Source organism: Dermacentor variabilis, chromosome 8 (genome assembly GCF_050947875.1).
Source record: "Dermacentor variabilis isolate Ectoservices chromosome 8, ASM5094787v1, whole genome shotgun sequence".
Classification (NCBI taxonomy): Eukaryota; Metazoa; Arthropoda; class Arachnida; order Ixodida; family Ixodidae; genus Dermacentor; species Dermacentor variabilis.
Genome location: NC_134575.1, coordinates 15,973,239 through 15,989,487, shown reverse-complemented (window position 1 = coordinate 15,989,487; position 16,249 = coordinate 15,973,239). Strand labels below are relative to the sequence as shown.

The 16,249-nt window shown below is 44.5% G+C and overlaps 1 protein-coding gene across 2 annotated transcripts in view; it reads left to right on the top strand.

Moving 5' to 3' along the window:
• The window catches only part of LOC142589699 (uncharacterized), a 224,779-nt gene that overhangs the window by 191,149 nt on the left and 17,381 nt on the right, over window positions 1-16,249 (top strand). The window lies entirely within an intron of this gene.

The window sequence follows — 16,249 nt, the reverse complement described above, 5'->3', positions numbered from 1 at the left end:
CCAACATGCTTTTGAGTGTCCCGGCTAATGACGACAAGATGGCAACCTTGAACATGGCGCTGATTGCGAACGTAACCCTCTGTCACCGAGAAAACAATGTCATAGGTCACCTTAGCACATATTGAGTAATGGAAAAGAAAGATGACTTAAGATGCGCGCTACCAGCTTTTACGAAAATTTCTGTGAGTTGCTCTGTATCACTGTTGCTTCGATTCAATAATAACAAGCTCATTTCCTTGAGACAACTATTACATTTCTTTTGATTAAATAGCACATGGTCAATATACAATATCCAATGAATACAGGAAGAGGTCAATATCCGTCATAAGTGTTTTTTATATTTACAAAGACTGCCCAGAAGGGACTTAAATATTCGTTCTAGAGGTCCCAACTTTCCTTTTTCTGCAATGTTTGAGTCGTATTTCCAGAAAAATACGTAGACATTTGGAAGGCCCAATTATCATTAGTGACTCGAGGGGGGTATTGCACTTGCTCTCATCCCCACAGGAAAACAACTTCACTTCCTTTTAAATCTTGTTTCATGTTATCTGGGACATCCGGTGTGTAGTGCGGTCTTCGAAAGTCTCGCACAGCCCCGAACACTATCGTTGCTCGTGGCCATCTAGCGCGGCGCTCGTGAAAGCAAACGTGGCTTTCAAGCTCTTTCGGCCGAACACTGCCTAATGAAGCCGCTGAGTTATTCGTAGTCCTAATAATTAGCGCACTGACAGCGTTAATGAAATCCCCAAATCGAGACCCCGTTGTTTGCGGGTCGATAGAGAGAGAGGTAGAAAAAAAAAACTGAAACAAACCAAACAAACAAGAACAAACAAACATAGGCGTTCGTTAGGGCTAACGACGATGCGCAGACTCTGTATCCACGACATAGTGTGGAACGGCCGACTGGGACTAGACTCGGGGTTCGAGCGGCGTGTCCTTGCATAGAACTACGTGCGCCAGTCCACGGGCCCTCGCTGCCATCGCCCCAACTATACACAGAGTTGCGCTCGCGCAACTACAACCCAGTCATCGTGGCCCTTAATCCCCACGAGAGCGCGCCACGAGTGGCGGCGAACGGAAGAGCTTTTTTCTTCTATCAACTTTCTTTTTTTCCCCCTTGTTTTCTTTAGTTTCGTTTTCTTGCGCAGAACTGCAGGAATGCATAGAGTGCGCACTTGCACGCTCTCCCGATCAGGACGTCCATTTAACGCCGCCGCGGCTCCCGTATAATTCCCACCCCGAACACCCAATCTACCCATTCACCGCATTCGCTCGGGTTGTGGACTTGAATTGGCCCGAGCGTCTCGCGCAATGCCTGTAGCTGCGATCCATTAATAGTGCTCGGCGTGGAGAAAGGTACGAAAAAGAAAAACGCTGTCGTTGCAGTCGTAGAAAATTCAGCCCCCATTAGGGGTGGTCGTAGAATTGGTAATCTGAAGTTGACGTCGTCGAACGAGAAGCTGAATCCACAAAGTGTAATCGATTTGAAAGGCCGCGATAAAGAAGCTTTTGCGAAAGAGAACTGATCTCGCCTGGGCGCTGCTCGAGCTGGATTTGGGCCGACCTTTCGTCACCATCTGTGTTCCCTGCGATGACTCTACATACGTAACAGCGAAAAGTATTCGGAAAAGCATCTTTTAGATGTTTTTGCTACTCAGCCTTGGCATTTGAATTCTGTTTTTTTTTTTTGCAGACATTGTGTACTAACTATGCAACTTGTGCTACTCGGACGTCATCGGTGAACGCAGCCCAATCGTAAGCTCTCGTTGAAAATGTCAGGAGAGTCCCCTTTAGCTCGGCTTTAAGAAGTAGTGCTGAATATTGAAAAAAAAAGAAAGGAAAAAGCTGCATTGTAGAACGTTTAACTCTGTAACTAAGTAATGAAACAAGATATTACTGTTCGGTATACTGCAGTTATTAAGGCATCCAAGGCTGATGAAACTGATGGTTTGCACACTTACCGCTCTGAAGTAGACCACGAGTTTGCGAGTAGGACATTTTTGTAAACCATCTGATGCGTCGCAAAACTCTACGTACCCATAAAGTGCAACCAGTACTCGTTAGGTGCTTTAACAGGTGCAGCTTACTGAACTGCGACATCTGTTTCTGGATCAGCGTTACGGCAATGTAAGCTTCGTGCTTCCATTTTTTTAACATAATGCTTTGCTTCAAATTTTCTAAAGCGTCTAAGATCCTAAGTAAACGTTGTTAGAAAAAATTACTCTTAATTAAAGACTGCTTCCCTTTCGCCAGTGAACTTTGCCTTTCGCCGACAACTTTCGCTTATGATATGTGGAGAATCGGGATTGGCTGAACTTTCCTCTTACAGACAACTCTGGAAAGAACACGAGACGCGCGATCAAAGCACTGACAGTCTACGATGATTGCGTACAGAGGCTAAAATTACTTCTTGTTTGCTCTTCAAATAGTATAATGTTATTCGCCGGAGCTTTCCGAGTGTTCCCGGCTTAACGAAGTTCTCTACTTTACGAAATATTTTACTATGGACTTCGGTACATAGATTCTTAACTATAATTTTAAAGGCGAATAGCATTCTTAGCCTACTTCAACCATATTTCATCTATCTATCTATCTATCTATCTATCTATCTATCTATCTATCTGTCTGTCTGTCTGTCTGTCTGTCTGTCTGTCTGTCTGTCTGTCTGTCTGTCTGTCTGTCTGTCTGTCTGTCTGTCTGTCTGTCTGTCTGTCTGTCTGTCTGTCTGTCTGTCTGTCTGTCTGTCTGTCTGTCTGTCTGTCTGTCTGTCTGTCTGTCTGTCTGTCTGTCTGTCTGTCTGTCTGTCTGTCTGTCTGTCTGTCTGTCTGTCTGTCTGTCTGTCTGTCTGTCTGTCTGTCTGTCTGTCTGTCTGTCTGTCTGTCTGTCTGTCTGTCTGTCTGTCTGTCTGTCTGTCTGTCTGTCTGTCTGTCTGTCTGTCTGTCTGTCTGTCTGTCTGTCTGTCTGTCTGTCTGTCTGTCTGTCTGTCTGTCTGTCTGTCTGTCTGTCTGTCTGTCTGTCTGTCTGTCTGTCTGTCTGTCTGTCTGTCTGTCTGTCTGTCTGTCTGTCTGTCTGTCTGTCTGTCTGTCTGTCTGTCTGTCTGTCTGTCTGTCTGTCTAATCTTGCCACAGCTTCTTTATTTTTGTGGGGTAGATGTGGTTCTGCAACAACCTGACTGACTTCGGGCGTGTAACTGCAAACTGAAAAGGCCGAGGTGGGCTTTGTTGGGGCAAGTTCAGATAAAATAACACACACATACACGCGCACGCACACACGCACGCAGACACACACACGCACACGCACACTGCTTCAAAATTTTGCGGGCTTCCTGGAGCCAGAAAAAACTGCTTTTATTCGCAGAAAAGACGCTTGACCCTAGCGGACGTGCTTTGACTACCTCCCTTGGTTAGCGGCTCTGTCCTGGACTTCAGAGAACGTGTGTTGATCTTTCAGCATCCGGTGTATGCGCTTACATCGCCATCGCTGTCTGTGCTTCCTGGTGCACTCCTCAGCAACGTGTTTTGGATTGGAACAAGTTTTGCTGAGCGATGCGAATTTCTGTATTTCTTCTCACCGCAGTTGCTCGCCCGCCTTTCCTCCTCTTTTGTACCGCTTCGTGTTTCTTCGCCACGTTTCTTGCCCGCTATTTACTTCCTTCCTTTTCTTCTCTGCTGGACGGCTGTCACTTCCGGTCCAAGACGGAAGTGAGGCGGCTTTTTCTTCTCCCCGAACTTGCTTGACTGTACTCAAAGTGTTGTACTTCCGTCGTGGAGTGTAACCAACCATCTTCGCGTTCGCGTTCCGGGAAAGAAACGGAACACGTGAAAAGGATTGAAGACCTTGGAAGAAAACAAGAGAAAGAAAGAGGCAAACAAAAATTAATTAGTCTCGGCCATTTATCATCGCGCCTGACAACCTCTCGCATTTCGTCAACTGATCGCTCTTGTTTCCTTACTCCTTTTTATTTCTTTCTGCACTCAGCCTGGACAGAGAATATCCTTGCCACAAACACGTACACTGCGGCGCTTCGCATGTAAGGCTACTTGAGCATAGAATGACTCTAGCTTACTAGGAGATAAATATCAGCTCCTGCAGCCGGGACGACTGGTAAGGGGTGGTAGACAAAAATGGAAAGAAGCTCGCAGACAAACCATCATCTCTCATTTCTTCCTGCTGAATGTCACGTCTGCGGGCGCCAACATGTCCTGTAATGTGTTCTTTACTGAAGCTGTGCAAGGCCATGTGCCGGCATTTGGCAACCCAAACGTAGGCAGGGTGATAGCATTTTTAGTGCAAACCAACTCGTGTCAAAGAAATCGTCCGTTGTAGACGACGTAGTTCTATCTAATCGGCTGAATTACTTGAAGAGGCCTAAACTATTTGTAAATTACAAAATGATGTTAGCTAATTATTAAAGTTCCAATGATTAACTTTGGAGCCATTCACTGTGACGCTCCTGCCCACTTGCGTAATTGGAGGTGAACAGGATTGAAGCATTAATAATTTAGTGGTAATTAGATGCTTAGGACCACTTACGAGGAATGCGTGCTCGAAACCTGTGACGAAATGCGTTGATGTTGGATTTGACACTTATCAGCGCTCCTCTCTTCCGCATTGTTAGTTTGTTGTTTGAAACACAACAGGCTGCACGTTGTTGAAAACAACAACAGCAAGTTTGCGGCTGACGTAAGATGGCGCTTTCAGAGATTGCGACTACGGCGATGACAATAAGCCTCGACTATTACACGCAACCATATAGGTGTACAGACGAAGAATCGAATTGTGTCATTAAACCTAAAGGTAAACTGCAACAAAATTTTTGACTGTGTAAGAAGCCTAGTTGAATATAGTGTAGATATTGATCAGCCTCAGTGCAAAATTTTGGATTTGAAGTATACCAGTATATGTGCCGCAATATTATCAATAGGACCGTATTGAAAAATCTCATATGAAACGTACAAGTATGCCACATATCCAATAATCTCGTATGATCAAATGAGAACACATATGAAACATATGCGTTCTCATATGATCATATGTAAGGGCTGGTAACGGCTGTTGAAAGTGAGATTTCACTACTGTTGACCTGCAAGACAGAGAAGCATTTGAAGCTAAAAGTAAATATGCGGAAACTCACTTTGTCAAATACTTTGTCGCTGAGCAATAGTTTGATATTCCTTGTATCCTATTGCCTGCCAGTGGCTCCATGGCTCCGTCAAGCTATTTGATGCGGAGTTGAAATAAATTGAAATAAATTGAATTGCACTTGAAGAAAGCTACCATATTCCCAGGAATTTCCACCATTGTCATTTCCGCTATTATTCAAACTTCGCCACAATGCACCACCAGCTCAATTCAATGGGCAGCATTTAAGAAAAGATGATATTTCAGAAGGCCACCTGAACTTCAACAATTTTCAGTTAGCAACATGGAGAAGATACGCCCTTCCAATAATATGCGTGTTTGCAGCTCTTGGTCGTACCGTCCTCCTGCGTTACAGCAGAATTTTGACCAAGATCTATTGCTATAAGGCGGCAGGAAAGTTACAAATAAATGCACAAAATACGCACGTGATTTGACAGGCGTATGGTCTGCACGTTGCTAACTGAAGGTTACTGAAATTCGGGCACTCTTTTGAAGTATATATTAAAAAAAATACTAAATGAACTTACTGCCTATTGAGCTTTACTGGTTCATTCCGGTGAAGTTCAACAGCTGACCGCCGGGGCAATATCCGTAATTCCTAGGTATCAAAGGCAAGAATAGTTCGCGGTTCATTCGAAGCCAAACTGCAAATTGCCTGGTCGCTGTTCTTGCCGTCGTCGTTGTGATCGTTGGACTTCCTTCGATTGCCTCTATGCGACTGGCCGAAAAGATCTCACAATCGAAAGAAAGGGTAAAAACGACGTACAGCGCGAAGGACAAGGACTCACAGAGTTGACAAACACTGCGCAGTGTTTGTCGTCTCTCTCAGTCCTTGTCCTTCGTGCTGTACATCGTTTTTACCGTGAATTACCAACTAGCCTAAGCAGCCACCCTTTTTCGAAAGAAACGCACGCGTGTATGCACATGCTTACGAGACGTACCTCGGTGTCCACAAAACGTTTTTTTTTTCGGTTTTGAAGGTGATCGAACAGAGCATGTCCATCACTCTAAGCTCGCGAATATCTTTCTCCTGCTGCCCACTCGAAACCGTTGACATCTTTCGTCCTTTCTGCAGTTCTGTTTGCATCGTCGGAAATTTGATCGGAGTTAATTTGATCTCTTTCGTTGTTTACCTTCCCGTGTATCATCCCCATGATATTTTCTTCGAATTGGAGGACGCACAATTAGGCCCGAGAGCTTATATTTCTTCAATACGCGAGATAAAAAAGGAAAAGAAATAAGAATGAAAAAAATATATATATACAACAATCGCTGAGAAGGTTTTTGGGGGTGACAGAAGAAAATTACTTTCCGTCGTGGCAAGTAATACGCGGAATCCGCTGGCAGTCTAGAGGGTCTATCTCTTTCTTTCTTACTGACATTTCTTTCTTTCTTTCTTTCTTTCTTTCTTTCTTTCTTTCTTTCTTTCTTTCTTTCTCTCTTTCTTTCTTTCTTTCTTTCTTCGATTTCGATTCATTGTTTTCTTTCTGTATTTAATTATTTCGCTTATTTTTCTTTGTTTATTCGCTCACTTCATTTTTTTTATTCTTTCTTTTTGTTCCTTCGTTTATGCTTTATTTACTTCTGTAAAAAAACTCGCCTCGGAGGATCGAAAGACGTAGAAAGGATTTCATGTGGCAGAGAACTTAAAGGCCCACGGGATGCACTTGTTTCTATGTGGAATTTCATAGGATGCCGCACTAACCGCACGACACGTGGCCAACCTGTTTCCCCCATTTGTTTCTATTCCCTCATCTCTCTCTCTCTCTCTTTCTGTGTGTGTGTGTGTGTGTGTGTGCGTGCGTGCGTGCGTGTGTGTGTGTGTGTGTGTGTGTGTGTGTGTGTGTGTTTGTGTGTGTGTGTGTGTGTGTTTGTGTGTGTGTGTGTGTGTGTCTTTACTTGTTAGGCGCATTATGGGCGAACGCGCACCTGGAACTCTCGTTGCAACTTGACACCGCGTCGAGCACGCTGACTAATCTATGTGACGCGGGCTGCACTGAAACCGTATCCGACTTGCGGAGGTTGAAAGACAAATTAATCAAGAAACTATAGGAAAATCGCTACGGGGACCCTTTTGTTCACAGCCACCTGTCGCCACTACCGGGATGCCGTTGTCGGAACTGCCTCGCGCAGACTACGTAGCTAGCTTGATTCAAATGTTGATTGATTTAACTGCGGCGTGCGCAGCAAGTATTCGACTTCAGAACTCCGGAAAGCCTCTGGTCAAACGTAGGAAATATTGTGCATATATTAAATAAAAGTTCGGATATGCTCCCTTTCTTCTCGCTCATTGCATAGCGACGGTCTTGGCCTTGGTTAACAGCGAAATGGCCAGTTGCCTGCACCTAAGTTCAAATAATAATACGTGACGCCAGAGATTGAAAGTATACGTTCCGCCGTGGCCGCAAGAGGCGCTCCGTTTATAGTTGACTCCGTTCCCTTATGCCCTACTTCGTACATTCCCTAATTGACAGGAACATATAAAACATTCATTCATTCATTCATTCATTCATTCATTCATTCATTCGAATTTGAGTTCATGGGCAATAAACTTGCAGGTATTACAGATGGAGTAGAATATACAAAAAGAGGTTCCTTAGTGTAAAACACCGCAATGTGACCTCGTGGTATAATAAACATAACAAAAAATAAAACAAAATAAAACAGACGCAATTGGAAAGCATAAATAGTGCATGTGTCGTATAGTGGTGGTGCAACAGTGCATGCGAGGATAACAAGAAAAACTTTAGAAAATAATGAATTATCATAAGAGTATCTCTATTAATCGCGACAAAAAAACCTAGTCAGACTTTTTCTCTGCAAATCCAACTGTTGCTAAATAACCCTAATTCATTCATTCATTCGTTCATTCATTTCACTCCACTCTTACGTCACAAACTCTGACTTGCATTTGCTAATGTAGGATATGCGATCTCAACCGACATTCTATCTCACAAGTCGTTCGCCGCACTACCGAAGGTACGAGGCGCACACAAGCAATACCCTTGCGCAGTGGAATATAGTTCCGGACGCGACTGTCTGATTATCGACAGGACTATGCAGTGCTATTTTTGCTTAGTACATGATGGATTGGAGCTATACGTGACATGTTAGGACCTTTGCGCATGCACGTCGTATACAGCGAATTATTGTGACTGTGAGCAGACGACGCGGCGCAGATGAACACACCTCGAGGAGTACTCGGCCTTCCTATTGGGTAGGGAGTCGCACAGCTTCCACAGTGATGCAAACGACTTGCGAAAAGGAGCGCAGGCCCGGATGAAGATATCTGAATGTTAAATAAATAAACTTTTACCCCGACCACATTTCTGCGTATTGATAGTTTGCACAGACGTCATAGAGGCCGCCATTTATGAGTATTAGCACATCGAGAAAGGGCGTATAAGCAAGAAACTTGACAGGATGAGAGCACGACAGGCTCGTCTTGCATCGAACGACAAAGTGATAACAGTGATAAACCGTTGAAAACCAGTCGTCGTCAAAAAGCAAAACAGTGTGCGAGGGGGTGATACGGTGTCCTGACGCCATCGTGACCACCATGTTTGGGTACTATCACGGTGAGAACTGTGTCCATGACGTCACATGAAAACTATCTATACGAATTAAGTGCAGTGATCCTATATTTTCTTACTATACTCACCAGAGGGAACTCAGGCGCTAGTGTCTACGGGAGCAGTAACCACGGCGCGGTTCAGCCAGTACTGCCAGTCCAGACTGAGCCCAATAGTTGCTTTAGGGCGTTAAACTCCAATAATCCATCAATAAGTCACCAAACTAAACGGCTGCCATTTTTGAAAACGCTCGGACGATCCCTCCGGCAACGGGATCTCGCGAGAGTTCTCCTCAGAGCCCGCAAACAGCAGCTAACTTCATTGTTACATTCGACGCATGTGCATAGTTGAAACGGCAGCTGGCTCGCGCACGCTAAATTAGAACTGTCTAGCTTTGTTTTAGAATCATACGATGACAAGTGTTTCCCCAGACACTCTAGAAGCTCTGGCCTCTTCTTAATTACCCAGCCTTCGGTAACTACCGCATCTGTTGAATGGTATCGCTATCTCGCGGTCGCTGCGCTGTGCTTTTACTATATTGGAAGAATCTACCTTTAAAAAAAAGGTAGATTCTTCCAATGCAGCCTAGTGAATAAAGTACAGGGTGCAATTTCAGCCGGGAACAAACTCTGAAATTGAGCTTTTTCTTAGGGTTTCAAGAAATCCTTAATAAACTTTCGAGTAAAGCGTGCATAAAAAAGAAACACAAAAGTGAAGAAAAAGGAAATGAAGGCACTTCATTAAGACAGTACTACGTTGACAAACACGCTTTGCAAGTTGAAATCGCGAAATTGAATTTGCTGTCTTATTTTATCTTTCGTCTAGAGCGAACGCGGTGACCTTTCGCGAGTTCTATTTGACTGATTGGACAAATGATTTTTTTTTCAATTTTTTTTAAAGATAGCCCGTAGTCGTAACAAAAAAATAAGAATTTAAACATGAATGAATTCCGTACACAGAGCAAATATTGTTTTTTAAATGCGGACGCTTCTCTTTGCATTGCGAATCGGTATCTTCACACACCGTTAGTTCAGGTCGCAAGTTTCTTTTATTACTTGATTTAATTTTTTAGACAACGTCTAGAAGGAGGTCGTGGCTCCAGGCAATATTCTGCCTAAGTCGATCTCGGCCCTCTGTGCGCATAATCATGAGGAAGCAAAGCTTATTCCACCGATCCGCTTATACCACTGTACTACCGTGGTAAAAAACAAGGGCTCAGAAGCGCAAAAAGTGATTGCTGCAGTCGACAGCAAATGGGCAGAGCACTCTTAGTTTTCCGTCGTCTTCATTATACTGGCCATTTTTTGTCGAAGGCAGAGCCAGAGTCATGTCACCGGGAAATTTGGTTCATGGTACCGTTGAGACGTGAGAACAAAATACATCTCACTGGCACCTTGGGTCGGTGGTACGCAGCTGCATCCGTTAGGGGGCTATCCTGATTGAGTGGTGCCTTGGCGGTGTCTTGTTGATGGATGTTCTGAATGCAAGGCACCTGGACGCATTGCGGTATAGCATTGTTAGTGCGAAGCAGTTATATTAGCCTTGGAAGTAGGAATTGCTGGTCTAGCATTTCAATGGACGTCGCTTTCGCTATATCTCGTGGGCGGCTGCCTTAATTTGGCGACACCTTGGCTACGTTTCCTCACTAGATATCAAGACTTGATGGCGCTTTATTGTGTCTGCAGTATACAATCGTGGAAGTTGTTTTGGCCTTGGTTTATCTTATCGTTGAGTATCGTTATTCTCTGCTCCTTGGCTTTATCCCATTGTCGGATATCGCTTATTATTACGTCACGAGAACGAATCAGGCGACGGACTGATATCCAAGTCAGTAAATCTACCACCAGTAAACCTACCACGCGCACGACGTCCTCGTGCAGCTTCCCGTGAGTAGCGAGGGTTTTGTTGTAGAACAAATTTTCCTCCTCTGCTAAGCAGTTCGCACCTACGGGTAGCAGCACCACTGTGGGATAAGAATGGGAACTTTATTGTTTTTCTTACGACACGTCCAGAGATTCTTAGTCTATCTAATGGCCATTGATGCTTGGAATGCTCAGCGAGCGTTTTTCCTGATATAGGAAATGACCAAGAACTTCGAAACAAGCTCTTATATGCGTCGGCGTCAAGTGTTCTCCTGTCACTTCTTGTTATGATCCTAGTCATCAATGCGCCATGTCTATTGCTCGTTTTGTGAGATGGGTTAGCATATGCCGCCCCGGAATCTTCCGGATCACCGTGTGATAAAGGTCCTTGAATGGCTGCCAATCGTGAAACGTAGCGCAGAGCAAACCGCAAAAAGAAATTATCCGTCCACTCGCTCTAAGTGTACCTGGGAAATTACGACAAACCGAACTACTGCGACATCCGCTGCACGGTATGCAGACCTATCCCTGTGACTTTCCTAGCCTCGCTTCGGGACACACGGGATGTATAGCACGAACTATAGCGGCTGTTTCATTTTTCTAGCCCTAGATCTGCGCCATTGTTATTTGACTCACGGAACTCTGCGCATTCCGCGACTCACTGCAACCAGGAGATTTAGGCGACGTTGGCCAACTCCTCACAAAACATGAGCAGTGTCAGGAAGTTTCGAAAACCCTCTTCCACAAACTCGTAACCTTTTCCTTTTTTTAGAGTCCATATAGAAAATCTACTCCAAAGCGATGCCGGAACCTTAACCGCAGCGGCGGCACAACGAAAGGTGCTACGTAAACGACACTTCGAATGCGCTAAACAAACGCAGAGCAACACTTGTAGCTATTGTGAGCCCCAACAATTTACTCCACAACAAACGCTCCGCAATGCAGAATGGCTATGTTTATTTTTCTGCTCTTCCAGCGCGGTGATTATAAACAGGCCTTGCAGTGACTCATCGCCCAGCAGCTCACGCTTTACGTAGACGCAGGTGTCCTTCGAGTTATGAACTCCTCGCGGGGAAGCGAGCGCGTTGGGACTCTTGGGGGCGTTTCGATTCGGCCTTACTGAGGCGCAGTTAACATGCAGGTGAAAGCTTGTGCGGACATGGAACGCACGGATAACGCAGGATTCCGAGAGCGAGAGCGAGGAAGGTTTGGTGCAGCGGCGATGCCGTCTCCGCTCACGCAACACCTGGTGCGCTAGTGTACCAGCAGGCATTCCATTTCGCCCGATCTGCTCCGTCGAGGCGCACTCTTGACGTAGCGTGACGTAGCGTGACGTGACGTAGCTTGATGTAGCCTGACGTGACGTAGCGTGACTTGCCGTGACGTGGTGCCACCTGCTCCCCGTTGATTGCCTCTTCACCTGTCCAATGATGCATGCATTAAGCTACACGTTTGGTCAGCCAGATGGCTGCGGCGTGACGTGTGCAACGACGCACGGACTACGCACACTTTAGGCAGCCAGAGCCTTAGAGCAGCCGTGGGGCCGGGCAAACGTGCTCACCTCGCACACGGGAGGGCCCCGTTCGATTCGCACCCAGACCGAAGTGTAGCACATTTTCATTTCAATGTTATTAATTTGCCTTCTTTACAGGAACCTCACTCAGAAATTTGACGCCAATCCGAGCGTTATTTGACGTGTTTTTATTGTTTGCGCCGTCGGCTATTTTTGGTGCCTTCTTTCGGTCCCTCCGATTACGATGGAGTTTCGCTCAATGGGGCACATAATTCTTTTGAATTACTTAATCATAAAGTTCTGTAAACTGAACCGATCTACGAAGAGCCTACCTTACAAAGGGAAGCGATGTTTCTGACGTGACCACAAACTGCCGTTCTATTAAACGAGTTCACGGCTTCTCGAACACGCGCTTTTGTAGATACGATGCTAGTTCTAGTGCGGCCTGGCTTACATTGTGAATCTCCACTAACTTGGTGCTATTCAACTGCTGATTCTTCTTCCGTGTACGCGCCGTTTAGATGATGTAGTTTTTGCAAGAGCTTGCGACAGCTATGGGATGGGGGTAAAGTAAAAAAAATGGAAGTGTCTGCTGAGGGCTTACGAGCATAGATTCACGGTTGCTACCAACTTTCGGAGAAGAAGACTTGGGGAAACCATTGTGTTTTCGTGGGGTGGATGTCTAGGCGGATGCTCACATCCATGGGCGAGCAACGGTTTACTGTGGCAGCGGATTTCTAAGCGAATCTCTCTTTGCCTTTCATTGCAGGGCTTTGCCTGGGCCCGTGTTCGGTTGGTCGCTGGTCGAGTTATCCCCAATTAGGCACGTCTGGCGGCACCATTGGGAGTTCCGCCCCCTACCGCAGTAACCCGATGCTCTAACCATTAGGCCACAACTTTCTTTTTTTTCTGTCATGATATTTATTTCATGAACGCATGAGGGTTTCTCCCGCATTGCTCTCGCCATTCAATTGTTAATAATAAAGATGCTTTACTCTCCTGTGGGAAACAGATAAACGAGCTAAGAAGTCTCTTCTAGTTGCATGTCGACGAAAAGACACACACAGCACCATAGAGTTCCTCGTCATTCTTGAAACGTGCGGGGCAGCCAACCGGAAGTACCTTCTAGTTAACCTCCTTGCCTTTCTATGCGTCCTTTCTCTCTCTCTGTCTCTCTATCTCTCTCTTGAAACGCGCTGCTTAGGTCGCGGTCTATCTTCACAAGAAGCAATGAAATGGTGACAAGGATAAATACCTTACGAGTACACAATACCAATCTGGATAAAATTTCATTTGTTCGTATAGAGCGCACAGTTGGACAATCCATTTTAATGAAACGAGTTGCTGATGAAATTACAGGTTCAGCACATCGATCCAACATGCGTGTTCGCCCACAGGCTATGCATTCCAATTAATAGAACATGTCGAAGGGTACATTGGCACAACTAGTTGCCGCCAGATATCGAACGGAATGATTATAATAATTAGGCCACAGCCACGCGTACACTCCTATCGGGCGAACCCGCCGTGGTTGCTTAGTGGCTATGGCGTTGAGCTGCTGATGCTGAGCACGACGTCGCGGGATCGAATCCCTGCCATGGCGGCCGCATTTCGATGGGAGCGAAATGCGAAAACACCCGTGCACTTAGATTTAGGTGCACGTTAAAGAACCCCAGGTGGTCCCGATTTTCGGAGTCCTTCACTACGGCGTGCCTCAAAATCAGATCGTGGTCTCGGCACGTAGAACCCTATGATTTCATTTTTTAAAACTCCTCTCGTGTCGACATCAACCAGCTCTCTGCGTTACTCGCCGCGGGTTTACGATTTCCATATTAGGTTGCACACCCGCAATGAGCGATCGGCCAAAAAAAAAAAAAGGCAGTTTCCGCGTTGGTTACGATTATGATCTTCAAAATATGACACACACAAACAACGGGGCACTAGCCAAGAAGTGGCCGGTACTTTTGAAAGAACTAAGCAGCAATGAAGAAATACAAAACCATGCAAGATTTGTCACGAGTACGCGAGAGCACGCGTTTCGTTTACACCGAAGACACAGGAATGAAACGGACGAATTTATAGCATTTTATTAAAACGGCTTTGCGAAAGCTTCGCTTCGCGTAATTTCGCAAGATGCGCGTTAGATCAGCATATTATTTGTTGAAGTTGAAGGAAGAGATGTGAGCTCTGTTGACCTAGCCACAAAAGCCCTATTTTGCGTGGTCACAAGAAATAGCTTTATGTTGCCCACGTCTAAATACGTGCAAACGGAGGAATCGTATTGGTCGCCATACGCTGCACCGAATTTGATGAGGGTTGTTGTATTTATACCTACTAAAGCTTACCGACTGTAGGCAGCATATTTTTTTCTCATTTTGACCACGAAATCTTCAACAGATATTATTGAAAATTGAGATATCTTCCCAAATTAGAGCGGCAACAATGGGTAACGAACAACGCTAAAATTAAACTTGTGAATTTGGATATCATCTTTATGTGCATTATCTGAGCATATGATGACCCGGCACAGCCGCGTAGCTTTTCTTGCAGACAAACATTCACAGATGACTGGAAACATTTATTCCTTGAACTACCTCCCTTGCTCTATTAAATGCTCGATATATAATTAGCTTTTTTTTTCTGAACAATTTAAACTAGTATTGTCTTCTCTGGGGTGCGACTTATGAAACTAACATCAACAGGTTGCACGTGCCGCAAAAAAAAAAAAGCTATATTCATGCTATTAGTAACAAGCCATATGGCTTTCCATCAGCATTTTTGTTCCATAAACTTAGGACACCGAAAGTAAAGGGCCTTTTAAAGTGTCGTTTAGTACTATCACATAAAAGTTAGCAGAAAAGGATTATAAACTACGTCACTTCTATGGCTCACTTCAGACACAAAGCTCTCTACAATACAATAAATCCACAGTACCTGCACTTACCAACATCGCACATTAACTACGGATCGCGAAAGTTGCGCTCCAGGCTACCTATGTTACTAAATGATCTTACTGTTAATGAAATTGGTATTGCGCCTTGTTCCCCTCCTGATATTTTTTTTCTCTCATATGTGAGTTGTATGCTACTATTTAGGGCTGGGAAGTGCACTGGGATGTTGTACCGTTCTTCTATCTTATTTGTGCACCTGCCTTTGTTTTTAGCTCACCTGTGATGTTTATGTATGGTATTTTGTAGTGCTGGAATTGCAAGCAATTATAAGAACAATTGCCGCTCTGCTGCTCCTTTTGTTTTCTGGGGTTGCGGCTGGCCGAGCTACGACGAGCTGCTTTTCTGCCCACTTTCCCTCCGCAATTATGGACTTTTCTTCGTTTCTGCTTTGTGGAAATAAGACATACCATACCAAATTTACAGCTGGTAACTCGACAATAGAAAGCAATATCACATTCTGGCCAACTGCAACTGTTGCAACTCTAGAACGAACGAAACTGATGCTCTAACACCGTTCTAATATACGCCACTAATTTGAGTATCAGACTTTTCCGAAACCCTCGTAAATACTGCAATAGTTTCACATTAGCTGTTAACTCCTACATATATTTTGGACCCTTCGGGCGCTTTAACAGACGTAGTTTACAGAACCGTAACGTATTTTATTTGGCGCGAATAAACTTGTGAGTGAAATTCGAAAGAGGATATTTTGACTGACGAATGTGCGAGGCAATTTAGTTAGGCCATGGAGGACTAAAAAAACAGAGGCCGTTCCCGCTAAACATCACCTCTTTTCTCCAGCACAGGTAGCGACCCGAGCCGCGTCTTCTTAATAAATAAATAAATAAATAAATAAATAAATAAATAAATAAATAAATAAATAAATAAATAAATAATATTTTTCTGATAGCCTTCCTTCATGCTTAGGTTGGCGCAGATGCTCCGTATACGAATTGCTTCATGGGTTAAATTTGAATGGCCGGTGCATAAATAAGTCAACGCAGTCATTAAGGTAATAATTCAATCAACAAATTATAGTTTCCTGATCTCAGTATGGTTGGATCTCCGAAATATATTGCTCTATAGAAATATCCTTGTGGAAAAAGTTTTAAGGTTTAGCGATTGATGAATGTAGGAATGAATGAATTGTTCAGTTAATTCATCTATCACTTAATCAATCAATAATCCTAATTGCGTCTTTATCTGTCG